The sequence below is a fragment of the Mixophyes fleayi genome, chromosome 5, assembly GCF_038048845.1.
Source record: "Mixophyes fleayi isolate aMixFle1 chromosome 5, aMixFle1.hap1, whole genome shotgun sequence".
Taxonomy (NCBI): domain Eukaryota; kingdom Metazoa; phylum Chordata; class Amphibia; order Anura; family Limnodynastidae; genus Mixophyes; species Mixophyes fleayi.
The window spans coordinates 61,202,774-61,216,635 of NC_134406.1; the positions used below are offsets into that span (position 1 = coordinate 61,202,774).

The following is a 13,862-nucleotide window of genomic DNA, read 5'->3' on the forward strand; positions in this document are numbered from 1 at the left end:
TCATTGCTTTCAGAATTAAGGAGCTCATATAAACACATATAAACACATGTATACCATACATTAATGTGGCTGGATTGACCAGTACCACGTGCTTCCTCTCTAAAAGGGGTACATTTGCATGTTTAAACTCACTGTGATACCCATGAAGAAAGCTGCCCTGGGCTATGACATGGTGTTGACAGCTATAAACTGTATGACAGTCCCCTCAGTGTTAAGCTGTTACATAAAACTGCAAATATTAACCATCTAGCCCTCTGAAACTGGATCAAAGGAAAGAATTTGCCTTTAAGATGCAGACTTTTTTACATAAGGAATGAAAAAATTATTTATTACAAAAAAAATCTACTTTTTACTGGTTTACATCACCTGCCAATCAGCAAATGTCAGAACCTAGCATTTCCCCCACTTCCTGTCTAGGCACACTGGGACACTGATATAGTGTGTTTCCTTCAGCTGACTGACAGGACGACATCTATATCTCTAGCTTTACATGGATTATCTTTCTCCAGCCTAATTGAGGAAATAGGCTTGAAAACCTTATGTTTTATTTTCCATCAAGTAGATGTATAAAAACTGACCATTATGATCCAGCACTGGGAACACACATCACATATGTAAGAAATAATGGAAATATTCATACTGTATTTAGTTGAAATTAATTGATTTGTTCTGTGTAGCAGTTTGTTATAATAGGATTATTTTACACCTAGGCTGTAAATAGCCAATATTAGCATTCTGTACAACAACAACAACAACAACAACAACAACAACAACAGCACCATCATAGGTGGAAAGGTTGTGGGGACATGAAAGTCAATGTAGTTGTAACAACTTTAAAATATAATAGTAATTAAAGAAGAAGACCTCTATCCTGTCCTTAATGGATCTAGTTATTAAGATAAAAAGAGCCCCATCTCTGGAGAAAACTATCGCTATCTATCAAAGACTACCCCCGATTTATCGCTGCCAATAGCCTCCTCCAGAGAAGAGATTTCCCAGTCTTGTCTGGCAAAGCTTCCCCATGCTGAGCAGTATGTACCACCACAGCCCTCCTTTCACTAACGCCAGATGTTAAAATTAAATGTGCTTTATTTATTTAAGTAATGCATTTTTTTCTAATCGTAATGCCTGTATTATTATTATTATTATTATTATTATTATTATTATTATTAATTATTAATAATATATTTTTAAAATATTTTTAGAATTATTTTTTTATTTTATTTTTTTTATTTTTTGATAAGTGGAACTGGAAGCCCAAATCAGGCTTCCAGCTGCACTGCTCATGAGTCTACCAGCAACGCTGGGTCACACAGGCACAGATTCACCAAGACACTCCTCTTGCCGCTGCCAGCCAACATCGCCGAGCAGCTGACTGTCTTGCCTGCAATAGCTCTGCGCATGCCCGGAAATTAAGGCATGTAATTCATTTCTGACCACAAATGACACTGAATAGGCAGAACGTGGGAGGGCAGGGAAGGAGTTGTGTAGGGACTGTACACTATAAGGGCGTTCCGACGCAGATGCAGCTGATTCTAGTCATGGGTTTCTCGTAAGTAGACCTGTTTTCAGGCATAAATGCCAACTGATAGCGATGACTGATACGGCATAGTCTATGAATTAAAAAGTACACGTATGCGTGCCAGTAGCTATCACAGTGCAACTGTATGCAACTAACATAGACTATGAAAATGCATTGTATGTACAGTACACATTGAAATCATCTTTAAGTAAATATTAGAAAAATAAATAAAACTGTTATATTTGAAAATATTTTTATTACTGATTATACTATAAGTAGTAAATATTTTATAAGCAAATAAAAGTTTTGCGTGTTCTGATGTGACCTTGTATTGTACTTGTGCGTAAACTGCAGCCTGCTGTATGTGTCTATGTATGGCATGTAATGGTTAGGCAGAGCGCGCTTACAGTCAGATTCAACACGAAATGTATCTTGAGAGAGGATTTGATTTGAATACGGTCGGTGATACTCACAATTTCCGTGCTCTTTTAACCATGCAACTTACGTGCACATTGCATCCAGACATGAATCAGATCAGAGTTCTACAACTGTAAATTCTTCTGCCTTCTCCTTGTCCATTGTTCTTTTTTATGTATGTGAGAGGGGGTTTTATAAATGAGGGTCACAATAGTGTCCTTTAAAGCTTTAGCTTTGTTATTGAATCCAAAGTGGTCATTTACAACAATGTGATGTTCCTTTAAATCTTGAGAAAGAAAGGGTGATATTAGTGAGTAACACCTGGAATATTGGAAATAAATAACATTATGTATTCCAACTGGATGGCTTCCATACATGCTGCAGGCTGATACCACTTGTAACAGCAGAGTTTATGGTTGTCTGTGCTCTGCCTGATCTTCCCCCAGGTTTACAGCGGCTCATGAAGTCTTGCAGATGCAGAGAATGGGTCAGGTCTCCAGTGCAATGCTGACTGAAGTGGCTAAAAGTATGTGTACTATTGAGGCAGGTCAATATGCATCTGGGCCAAATACTACATTTGGTTTTACTTTAGTAAGCGCTTGGCCTCCCTTTACAATGACTGTTGTTTAAAACAGCATTTTTTCTGGAATATTTCATTTTTTCTGAGTTAAAACAAAAAACTTGTTCTAGTTTAATATAAATGTAACCAGGGGCACAACAGTGCATCGCTGGCCCGCATAGCCAAACGTGGGTGGGGGCCTGGTGATGCCACTGTAATCATCCAGCCCCCCCACTCTAAAAAGAGCAGAGAGGGGGCCTCTCCTGAGCATGTGGCGGCCAGCTCACAAGAAGATTTTGCTCTTCTCTTTTCATTTTTGTACAAGGTCGCCCGCAAGATTGGGGATTTACAATACATTTCTAGAGCCTGAAATTCATGGATCAGGGGCAGATAGGTGCAACATTTTCAAAACAGTCCGGCAAAATATTATATTATTATTTTGCATTCTGCCATGAAAATTGATTTGTGTAAATTGTACCAGCCCTCCCAGGACAACATATTTTAATCTGTCTGGTGCCAGGCCACCCATGCTCACAGCTCATGTGTGGCGGCCGAGAGGCACATAGACAATAATCTCCAGGTATTCCGATTGTGTTTATGGTGCCTAATTTCTGGTCATGATGGGTTCTGGCATACCCAATAGATAGTTCTCAGAAAGCTGATTGATGGATGGTGCTGGCCATTCACAAATCAGAGTGTCAGGAGGTACCACACACTGATTGGTGAATGACTGGAACTATCAACCAATCGTAGTGCTGGAAGCTGTCTAATGGGTACTTTGGTGTCCCAGCACAGCCATACTTCAGTGTGCTGAAAAGCAGCGTGACACTGCTAGAGGGGTAAGCATATATTTGGTTTTGGTTTGCATATGTGTCACAGGCAACCAGAGATCTGGGGTCTGTATAACAAAGCCACATGAGATTCAAGGTCAGGCGCGGGCTGGGAGAGGCGTGGCCGGGGGGCACACAGGCGGCCGCATCACATGAAAAGGGATGCGGCCGTGTCATTGATGACGCGGCCGCATCCCCTGTCATGTGATGCGGCCGCCTGTGCGCTGACACGGCCGCATCTGATGTCATCAGATGCGGCCGCGGGGGAAAGCATAGTATTTTGCAGCCGGGGGGAGGCCGGCCGATGCCCCCCTGCCCCCCGGGCCAGCCCGCCCCTGTTCAAGGTACTCTGCATTATAAAGCCAGCACAGATTTCAGTCTGCACTGTAAGACCACCAGAAATTTAGGGGGCCTGCGTTATAAAGCCTCCAGAGATTTGGGGGTCTGCATTTTATAGTGGCAGTCACCAGTGTGTGTTGTGTTTTGTGTTATGGTCACAAGAATTCTCTCTGTGTTGTATAGAGGTCACATGAATGTTCGCTGTTTTATATATATTGCTAATTAAGATGCTCTCTGTGTTGTGTATCGGTTCATTAAGATGCTCTATGTGTTTTATATTGGTCACTAGAATGCTCTCTGTCTTGTGTATAGATCACTAGAATGCTCTCTGTACTATATGGATGCCACGAGAATGCTCTTTAAATTGGAAAGAGGTAACTAGGATACTGTTTACATTGGATATTACTCAGATGGTCAGTATTCATTTGATTATAGCTCTTTGACATAAAAATAATCATATGTTTCTTTACACATCAGCTGACAAATAAAGAGTATTACCTACTATGCTTTAAATGGATTGAATTTAAAAACTCCCCTCTGTACTCCCAATGGAATAACTGAAACTCCTCTTCTCCCCAGCATCCTTCCTGATTCTTGTTCTCGCCTTATGCCAGACAAGCTCCACTGATACATCCCACCCCGACTTGCCCCCTCCTGTTTCCCCCTCCCTCTCTCTCTCTACTCCTATTTCCTATCCCCTGTCCAATAATGTAGCAACATTGTCACTTTGTATCTGGTTTATACGAAAATATTCCTTGCAGTCCTGTGTTTTACTTGTGATTTGAATGTTGTTAATGAAGATACAGTCTACAATACTATTGAATTGTGTTGCCTTTGCAATATATATATGCTGTATTATTTTCAATAAAAAATGATTGTATAAAAAAAAATCATATGTTTCATTGGCTATATAAAACCACACCCACATCAGTCAAACTACACAGATACAGGTTCTGCTACAGAGCATCAGCTAAGCCACTTGGACCACTACAATTTGCCAGGCCTCTCCAGATGGTCTTTTTAGCAGTTATATAAGACTTTTTAGAAATCACAGATGAGTGAAATTGACATTTGTATTTGTTAATTAGCAGTTCGGTTGCCATGATGCCATTGTCCAGCACTCCTGCAAGAATTTCAAACTAAGTTCTCTAACATCTCAGCATGCTGTGTTGGTGCTTTCACATGTCTGCGGTTCCTGTCCCAGAAACCTTTAGCTACACCCCTGGTACAAGCTAACATTTGTCAATCCTATTTGTATTTCTTTTTCCTCAACTAGTGATAACTCGTGTTTATTTTACATTTTTATTATCTTCCTTGAAGTTTATCTCACAATGCAGAGAACCGAAAAAGAAAATAGATATCAAATTTCATGGCACAGGATATATGCTGATGGGGGCTGGGAAGCATTTCCTTATTTCAGAATGATACCTCTCTCTTTTATCACACACAACACTTACTAAGATTTATTTATCTATTTACCCATAATGCCTAGGGCCATCTTTTCCATTGGGCATGATGGGCAGGTGCCCGGGGGCCCCACGGGCAAGGGGGCCCCATAGGCAGGGCTCTTAATTAGAATAGAATTAATTAGAATAAATAATCTTGCAAAAGAAAAAAACCTGCAAAAAAAACCTTCAAGGGTCACTGAGCAAGTACATCTATCTATCTCTATCTCTATATATCTATATCTATATCTATATCTGTATCTCTATACATCTATATCTATATATATATCTATGTATGTAGGGGCCCCGGTACACTGCTTTGCCCGGGGGCCCATAATGTTGTTAAGATGGCCCTGTGAAGATACAGCCCTGCTGTCAGCACAGGACCTCATTTACCAAGCTTGTCGTATGCCATGATTTGCGCACATGAGCGTAGATTTCCTCTAAAGAGAGCAAGGTGGCGACCTTTGTGTAGGAGCAGAAATTTGCACCAGCCAATGGGAGGAGTCTAGTGGAGTGAGATTCCCTTGCAAAGTACCAAGTAGATAAACTGATGTGATAGTTTTGTGGAACAATGCATAAGCAATGTTGATTTTGTGGAGAAATATTATTGAAATCAGATAAAAAGGTGCAGAAGGCTTATTTTAAGGGCATTCATTGCCATGTGGATGGGCACATGTCCATTGTGACACCGCAAAAAGACTTGACTGTTGTACCAGATCTGAGCTAGCAGAGGTTGAGTTGTCCTATGCTTTAAATTTTTGCACCTTGTAGTGGAACTTAGGCACAGAAGTGCATTTCTAGCCGTTCTTGTAACAATCAAAGTGTCACATGTAATAAATACAGTCCCAGTGACCTCTCACTCATGATTAATTTAAATCTGAATGAGGCTAAAGCTAAACTCAGCTGTGTTTCGGGGGAAAAAAAGATTAATTCAATAAATTTTGGACTTTTGATGTGACGAGTACTGTTTTGCACAGTGCGCTTCTTTAGGTTTTTCACCTCTCCGCACACTTAGGTGCACTTCTAGTTTGTGGAGGTGTCGCCAAAGACGTGTGCGGGGCAGAGCTTCTAGTTGCAACAGTGTAAAGCCAAGGCATTTGCACTGTGCATCGAGTGCTCCTTGTAAGTGAGGTCCTTAGGGTGTAGCAATACATATGTATTTTTTAATTCTCATAGATATGGAATTGGCGACCTCCAGAGCGACCACAGTTGAATGTCCCATAATGCTCAGCAGCTTGCTGAAGATTGCCAAGCTCCACCATAAATGAATACAGAAATATGTGATCCCTCAGCTCAGAGCTTTAGAGAGATATCGGCAATCCCTTGACAGTATGCATAGAGAAGAAATGATTTTATAATGAAAAAAATATATATTTTTATTGAATAATTGAGTCTGTATCTTAACAGATGGTAAAAAGAGTTTGGGGGTTTCATACAATCAGTATTTCTTTACAAAAACAAGTAAAAGCGTTGTACTGCCGGAAAAAAATAATATAGTCACGGTGGAACCACATTTGAAGCCTCCTGTTTATTATTAAAAACATTTGTTTCCAGTTGTATGCCATTTTTATGCAGCGAAAATCTGAAAACAATAACTCTTAACTCATTGACATAAACCGGCTGTCAGGTCCATGTGGGATATAGGGCCGGTAAAAAAAAACACACACAGAAAGGAAAAAAGACTTTTATTTGCAAAATTAGGAATTTTAGCCTGTGGAGTTTTTAGGTTTAACAGTAGTAAAGGTAGGTACACTTGTATTATAAACTGTTAGGGGCACAGCATCGCCTCGCTTTTCATAGACCCTAAGGACACAATTAAAAATTATAGAATGTGGAAAGCTGTTATTAACATAACTATTGAGCCAAACAGAATTCAACATGTACATAAGTTTTTTCTGTACTTCTGGCTTTCAGCTTGCAGGCGATACAGGTCCAGCTCACCAGTTATAGGTAGTATATTTTAAAGGAAAGATTTTGCAGCTTGTGATTATTATTGAATGTCTTTGCTGAGGACAGATTTCCACATGCCGCATAAATTAGCTTCTAGTTATGATAGAGCACCATTTATAGCCATATTGTTTGCAGAGTACATAAGGTATCAATACGTTTGTTGCTTACATGAGAATACATAATAAGACTGAATATTACAAGGAAGCATTAGGATTTGTCTAAACCTTCCAATGCTTATGCACTTTTGATGAGTACATTGACAGCCTTGTAGCTCAAAAGTCAACTACTGGACAGTAATATATATTAAAGACTGTGTGTTACTGAGATAAGTAATGTATATGAAATGTATTACATTTTTATACTTTACATCTTCCCAGCGTGTTATTTATCATAACATTCTACTGGCAATTGCTGTATAGGATGGTGGAGCTTCTCTATCATGCATCACTCTACAAGGTAGTGTAGTAGTATACTTGACAGGCTTGTACTCTCCCAAGTATCAGAATACAATGGGCTCTATGTATCAAGACAAATATGGAGGAAAGTGATGTATTCCCACTCTTTCCTCCATAGTTGCCTTGGTGCTGCTGCTTTGCATCAGGAGGCGTAGCTGCAGGGCCTGATTATCCAATAGCCTGACTAGGCTGCTGCCTAGGGCGCAATGATATTGGGGGGAGCAAATTTGTGACAGGGAGAGGTATAAACTGAAATGCATTCTAAAGTATAAGAGAATAGTTGTTCTCCGAAGTAAAAATAAAACATAAAGTAAAAATATAGCATGGTTTAAATCTTGACGTATTCCCATGGTAAAGGCTGAAGACAGTGAGACATCCTTGGGCCGGCGCTTGAGGAGAGACAAGGATGGTGACAGGCACAGGTGTGACAGTCACCTCCCCCTTCACATCTTACCCTCAGTAGCGCTCGTTCACACCTCCATTCTGATATACTGTTATACTGTTCAGAATTTCATGAAAACGAAATGAGTGATAAAGATTGCCGTGACCTTTTAAAAAGTTGAGCTGAGTTTTGAAAACAAAGGAAAATAAACATTGCTGAATATTTTAAATTATGGACGTGTTTGTTTTTACCTACCCTATATTAGTAAGAGGTCATAACCAAACTGACGGGGTTTCCTAGTGCCTGGAAACCCCCCTCCATGCCTGGGGCACTGTATGATTGAGATGGCTGGACCCTGCTCCCGCTTCACACTGCTCTGCTTGAAAAGGGAGAGTTGTGTGCACCTGACAGTAGTGCACACAGTATTGCCCATGTATATTATGGGGATAAGAAGAGTCTAAAATTATATCCACGCCCCCGTGCATGCTGGTCACACCCACTCTGCACCGCCAGACGTGGTCTGCGCCGCCAGACGTGGCCATAGACAGTACGGACTGGCCCATGACAGCCCAAATTATACCAGCCCGGAGCAGGTACATGCATTTGCATGCAAATAAAAGCTTTGGCACAGATTTGGTACTCATAACGTACCTTAAACCTAAGCTAATTTTATATTTTGCAAATAATTTCATGTATATAGAATCTTTTAATAACCCCAAACTATTTTCTTGTACTAATAATCTTCCCTGGTTGTTGGGTGCTGGCTTCTTTTATATCACAGTGATTAACAGACGCTCTGTTGAAGGATCATTGGGACTTTGGTTAACCTCCTACAAATCGAACTAATCATATTCTATACAGTTGTTAAAGCATAGATATATGTTTGTGTGATTATCGCTAAAATAAAATTAGATGTGGATGGGCTAGCTAAGAGTTCAGTTATCTTCAGTTATCTTCAATAGGACATTTTCAGCAGAAAGCAATTAGATTGACGCTGATCGCAGTTTGTGTTTTGTAACAGCATATATAAAATCCAACATTTCTACAACTGTCCTACATTATTTTGATTGCAGAGACGGGGCAGATGAACATTGCTCTATGTTTGAAGCAATCATTAATTTTTTTCGGATGATTAGAAACAGATCATTCATCAATGAACCTTCAGATGCATGTAAGTCCAGCTTTAGGAAGCTGTCATGGTATAGTATTGTAGTAACCAGTGCTACCAGACCCAGCTTTGATGTCTATTATTATTATTATTATTATTATTATTATTATTATTATTATTAATAACCATTATTGATAAAGCGCCACAAGGTATCCGCATCGAAGTACATATTACAAACAATAGACCTCACAGGATAAACAGCACAGAACAATAAACAACTACTACTATTACTACGACTCCAAAGGCTCCAAGCCAGACCAGAATCAGTGTAGCTGGAGCAGACCTAGTAAGTGTGGAGGGAAGCGAGCCCTGCTTCTGAGAGCGTACATACTAAAGGGAGGGCAAATAGACAGCAGGCACACGAGGGAGTCAGTGGAGGGGATCAGGCGCAAGTGGAGCGCGTACAGGGACGGGGAAGGGGAGAAGAACAAGCTGGAGAAGGTTAGGAGGATGGCTGGTAGGCTTTGGGGAAGAGTTGAGTTTTAAGTGCCCGTTTGGAGGTGCACAAGCTAAACGAAAGTCTGATAGAGCAAGGGTGGTCGTTCCAGCGGAAGGGGGCAGCTCAGGAGAAATCTTGAATTCTGGTGTGGGATGAGGTTATCAGAGTAGAGGAGAGGCGACGGTCAATAGCTGATCGCAGGGAACGAGCGATAGTGTGAATGGAGGGGAGGTTGGGGTAGTGGAGTGGGAGAGGACCTTGTAGGTGAGGAGTTTGAAAATGATTTTGTAGGGGAAGGGGAGCCAGTGAAAGATAAAACAGAGAGGGAGGAGAGGAAGAACGGTGTGAAAGTAAGATAAGTCTCGCAGCCGTATTGAGTATAGAAAAAATGGGGGCAAGGTGGAAGCGGGGGAGGCTTGTGAGCAGAAGGTTACAATAATCAAGATGGGAAATGATGAGTGCATGGATGATAGATTTGGTGGCATCCTGAGAAAGGAAGGGCCGGCTGCGGGCGATGTTGCGTAGTCTACATGCTGCACTTGTTTCTTTCCATTTCCATATGATTGTTAGAGCACCAGCTTGGTCTGTTTAACAATTATTGGAAAATGTCTAATTCTGGAGACCCCCAGAAGGCAGGAAGTGCTGCAATGTCCATATGTGCTGGATGGAGTCAGTCTCAGATTTTTCACTAGGGATCTTATTTTCTTTGTTCACAGAGTTAAACACGATAATTGCAACTGTACATTAAATAATGCTTTCTTAAGTTATGAATGATCTGTCTTGCTACATTGAGGCCGGTGCCTCCATATAGACCAGGGACAGGATTCAAAACTAAACAACAGCGAGAGAACATTGCTGACTGAAAATAAAGGTTAGAGCGACTAAAAATAACCACAAACCAACATTAAGATGTGATAGTGCTTGTTTCCCTGAACATGGATTTCCACTTGAAATGTATTCAATCATTCATTATTGAATATTGTCAGTACACCGTTTATAATTTGCACATAGCATTAAATATTATTAGTTATTATTTGAATATTGATATAATTTAAAACAAACATGCTGGAAGCCACTACATTGCACTGAAGACTCCATAGATGTACGTATTTCAGAAGGCTAAGGTGACCTTACCAGTAATGTCTGGTCACACATGCAAGTAAAAGAGATGTGAGCTGTAACAGAAGAGCACACATGTGAGCTTCAGCGGTGCTTTATTGGTATAAGTGATCGCAGCCTTTACTCCGCAATTGTTTTAATCAATAAGTGCACATTTCATCTCACTGGGGACTCGGGCATAGATAATATCTCAGCGATGCTTTTGACAAAGGTTCACTAAAGCTCCTTTAAACTTTAATGTACATAAACACAGCCAGAGGGCTATGGATTGACATTCTGGCACGTTTCCCGTTTGCTCAGACCTAGCTTTATAAATGGCAGCTGGCACAGCAAAAAAAAAAAAACTTTGGAGTTTTATTAGCTGTAGGTTTAACTTGAACTCTCCGTCCATTCATGACACTTTCTGCAGCTCCTAATTTAGATTTCCATAATACAAAGGCATTTGGTGTACATGGCTTTATTGAAAGGATGATTTCATGGTTGTCACAGGGCAAACATTGGCTTTGGATCGGTGCAGCACAGGCCACAGTTTCCAGTCTGGGTTTTGTACTGTACCACATTACAACCCAGTCATTTTTTTATTATTTTTTGTGGCTTTTTTGACAGCTGCTGCTTATTTCGGTAGTGTCCGCATTTCTTTTTAGTGCTGTCAATGTAAGTACAGATTTCCAGAGAAATATTTTCTTTTCTTTTTTTTTCTTTTTAAGTTTGTTTCCTGTACATTTCATCTTAAAAAGTAACCAGCAGTTTGGAATAAAGAAAACCAGTGGTTTTGCAGTTCATGTCGATAGTGAGAGCAAGCCAGTTTGTCAGAGCTAATAATGTATAGTACTTCAGCAATAACCCAGCAGAGCCTGGGGTTGTAAACAGACGGAACAGTTTGAAAGAGAATCTATCACCTTTGATATCCAGTTAAATATGAAAGAATATAGATATTATTCCCCTTAATTTTTCACCCCTCTTTCTTCATTAATATGCACAATGCATTAGACAGTTCTCTATCTTTCACACATGATCGATTGACAAGTGATGTCTGCCACCACTTCCCACAATTCTCAGGAGACTTGAACTACTCTCTGGAGTCGCATGTGGTCTCCCAAATCAGGGGCAGACATTGCAAAGTATAGATTTACACTAATTCATTCTTAATAACAAGGAAAAAGAAAGTGGAAAATATATTTTATTAGTGATCAGCAAACCTCAGCAAAATTAGTGTGCGGAAAAGGGGCATCTTGTAAATTCCTGTTAATGACTGCATAGAAGCGGGTTTGCCATTAGACATTGCTAAATATTTCATGTCATCATGTAAAAGGCAAATATAAGACAGTTCTGTAACAGACAATGAAATGGTAAGAGATGGTCCTATTGAACCTGATTTCTAATAATAAACAAACAATGCTGTCTTGCCCTGTAGATCCATAAGTAACAAATGCAATGTGCACAAAAGCAACTGTATGATGAGCCTTAGTTGAATGAGTATGAGATTTGTGTAAAAGATTTACACTTGTACAGAAATATGAACTGTAGATCCACTTAAAGTTGGAGTTTTCATTGTCTGCTCCTGGATCAGTTTTGATTTGGTTTGTCACAAGTCACAGCTGTATTCCTTACCCTGCCTGTGGTCAACCATGGAGAACTCAGGCCTTACTCGCTCAACACAAATTTATAGAAATAATTGCGTAAAATTTGAGGATGGGGTAAGGCACCAGGTTAGACGAGAGTAACAATACTGTGTAACCGGTAGACTGGGAGCATGCACGAGGGCTGAGTAGTCAACCAGCCTCCTCCACAAGATTATACTTAAAGTAATACTTGGTGCTAATAACAAGCCATAATAATCTGACAATACTAAATCAACTCTAATATGAATTATTATAGTAAACAAATAACAATATCACACACAAAGTTTGTCAATATATAGGTTATATAAACTATAATAGAACAACACTTATGCGACAATAACTATCAATGATATTCAGCTGCCTCAGTGATACTGGGCCGTAACCTTAACGTAACCCTCTGCCGGCCAGTCTCAGGGCATGTACGCATGCTATTAATAAAGCTTGTTTTTTGTTAATGCCTGAGATGGCGATAATGAAACGAGGATTGTGGCAGTAATTGTGCTTTACATGGGGAGTTATTGCTGAAGAAGCCTGGAACATGTTATCACGACAGGGGTTACCAGCTTTGAAAGCAGTTTTCACCAGACATAGGTCTTTTGTCGTTTAACAAATAGAGCCATTTATGAGCTAATATTGTGACTGACGGTGCATATATAAAATGTAACTTTTTTCATTGTACACCTCTTCTCTTGGGGCACTAATTTGCTGATTCAGCCTCCAGTACTACCTCTATGCTGATGACACCCAAATCTATATGTCTTCCCCTGACCTCTCCCTTTCTGTACTATCTCATGTAACCAGCTTTCTTTCAGCTATCTTCACATGGATGTCCCAATGCTGCCTAAAGCTCAACATATCCAAAACAGAGCTTGTTATCTTCCCTCCTGCCAGAATCATCACCTCCCCTCCAACCTCTTGCACTGTCAATAACACCACAATTTCCTCAGTCTCCCAAGTCCGCTGCCTTGGTGTCACACTTGAATCTACCCTCTGCTTTATTACTCACATCCAGACTCTCTCCCAGTCCTGTCGATTTCACCTTAAAAACATTGCAGAATACGCCCTTTTCTTACTCAACATGCTACCAAAACTGTTATCCATTCTCTCATCATCTCCCGTCTTAACTACTGCAATCTCCTGCTATCTGGCATTCCTGACACCCATATAGCCACACTTCAATCCATCCTAAATCCTGCTGAAAGACTGATCTTCCTGTCTCACCGCTTCACATCAGCTGCACCACTTTGCCAATCCCTACACTGGCTCCCTGTGTCCTCCAGAATCAAATTAAAAATACTCACCCTAACCTACAAAGCCCTCAACAACACAACCCCTACATATATCTCAAATATCATATCAAAATACTCTCCGTCTTAGATCTACCTCTGACCTGCGCCTTGTCTCGTCACTGATAACCACCTCTCACATGCGCCTACAAGACTTCACCACTGCTGCTCCCCACTTATGGAATTCCCTACGATGCCCAATCAGGCTTTTCCCACAGCCTTCAAATCTTTAGATGTTCTCTAAAAACTCATCTATTTTTTAAAGCTTACCTTATCCCTGATGATACTATCCACAGAGAACTGTGGCGCCTTACAAATCTGTGCTA

General features: G+C 40.3%; 1 protein-coding gene across 3 annotated transcripts in view; it reads left to right on the forward strand.

Moving 5' to 3' along the window:
- The window catches only part of CREB5 (cAMP responsive element binding protein 5), a 390,366-nt gene that overhangs the window by 212,896 nt on the left and 163,608 nt on the right, over positions 1–13,862 (forward strand). The window lies entirely within an intron of this gene.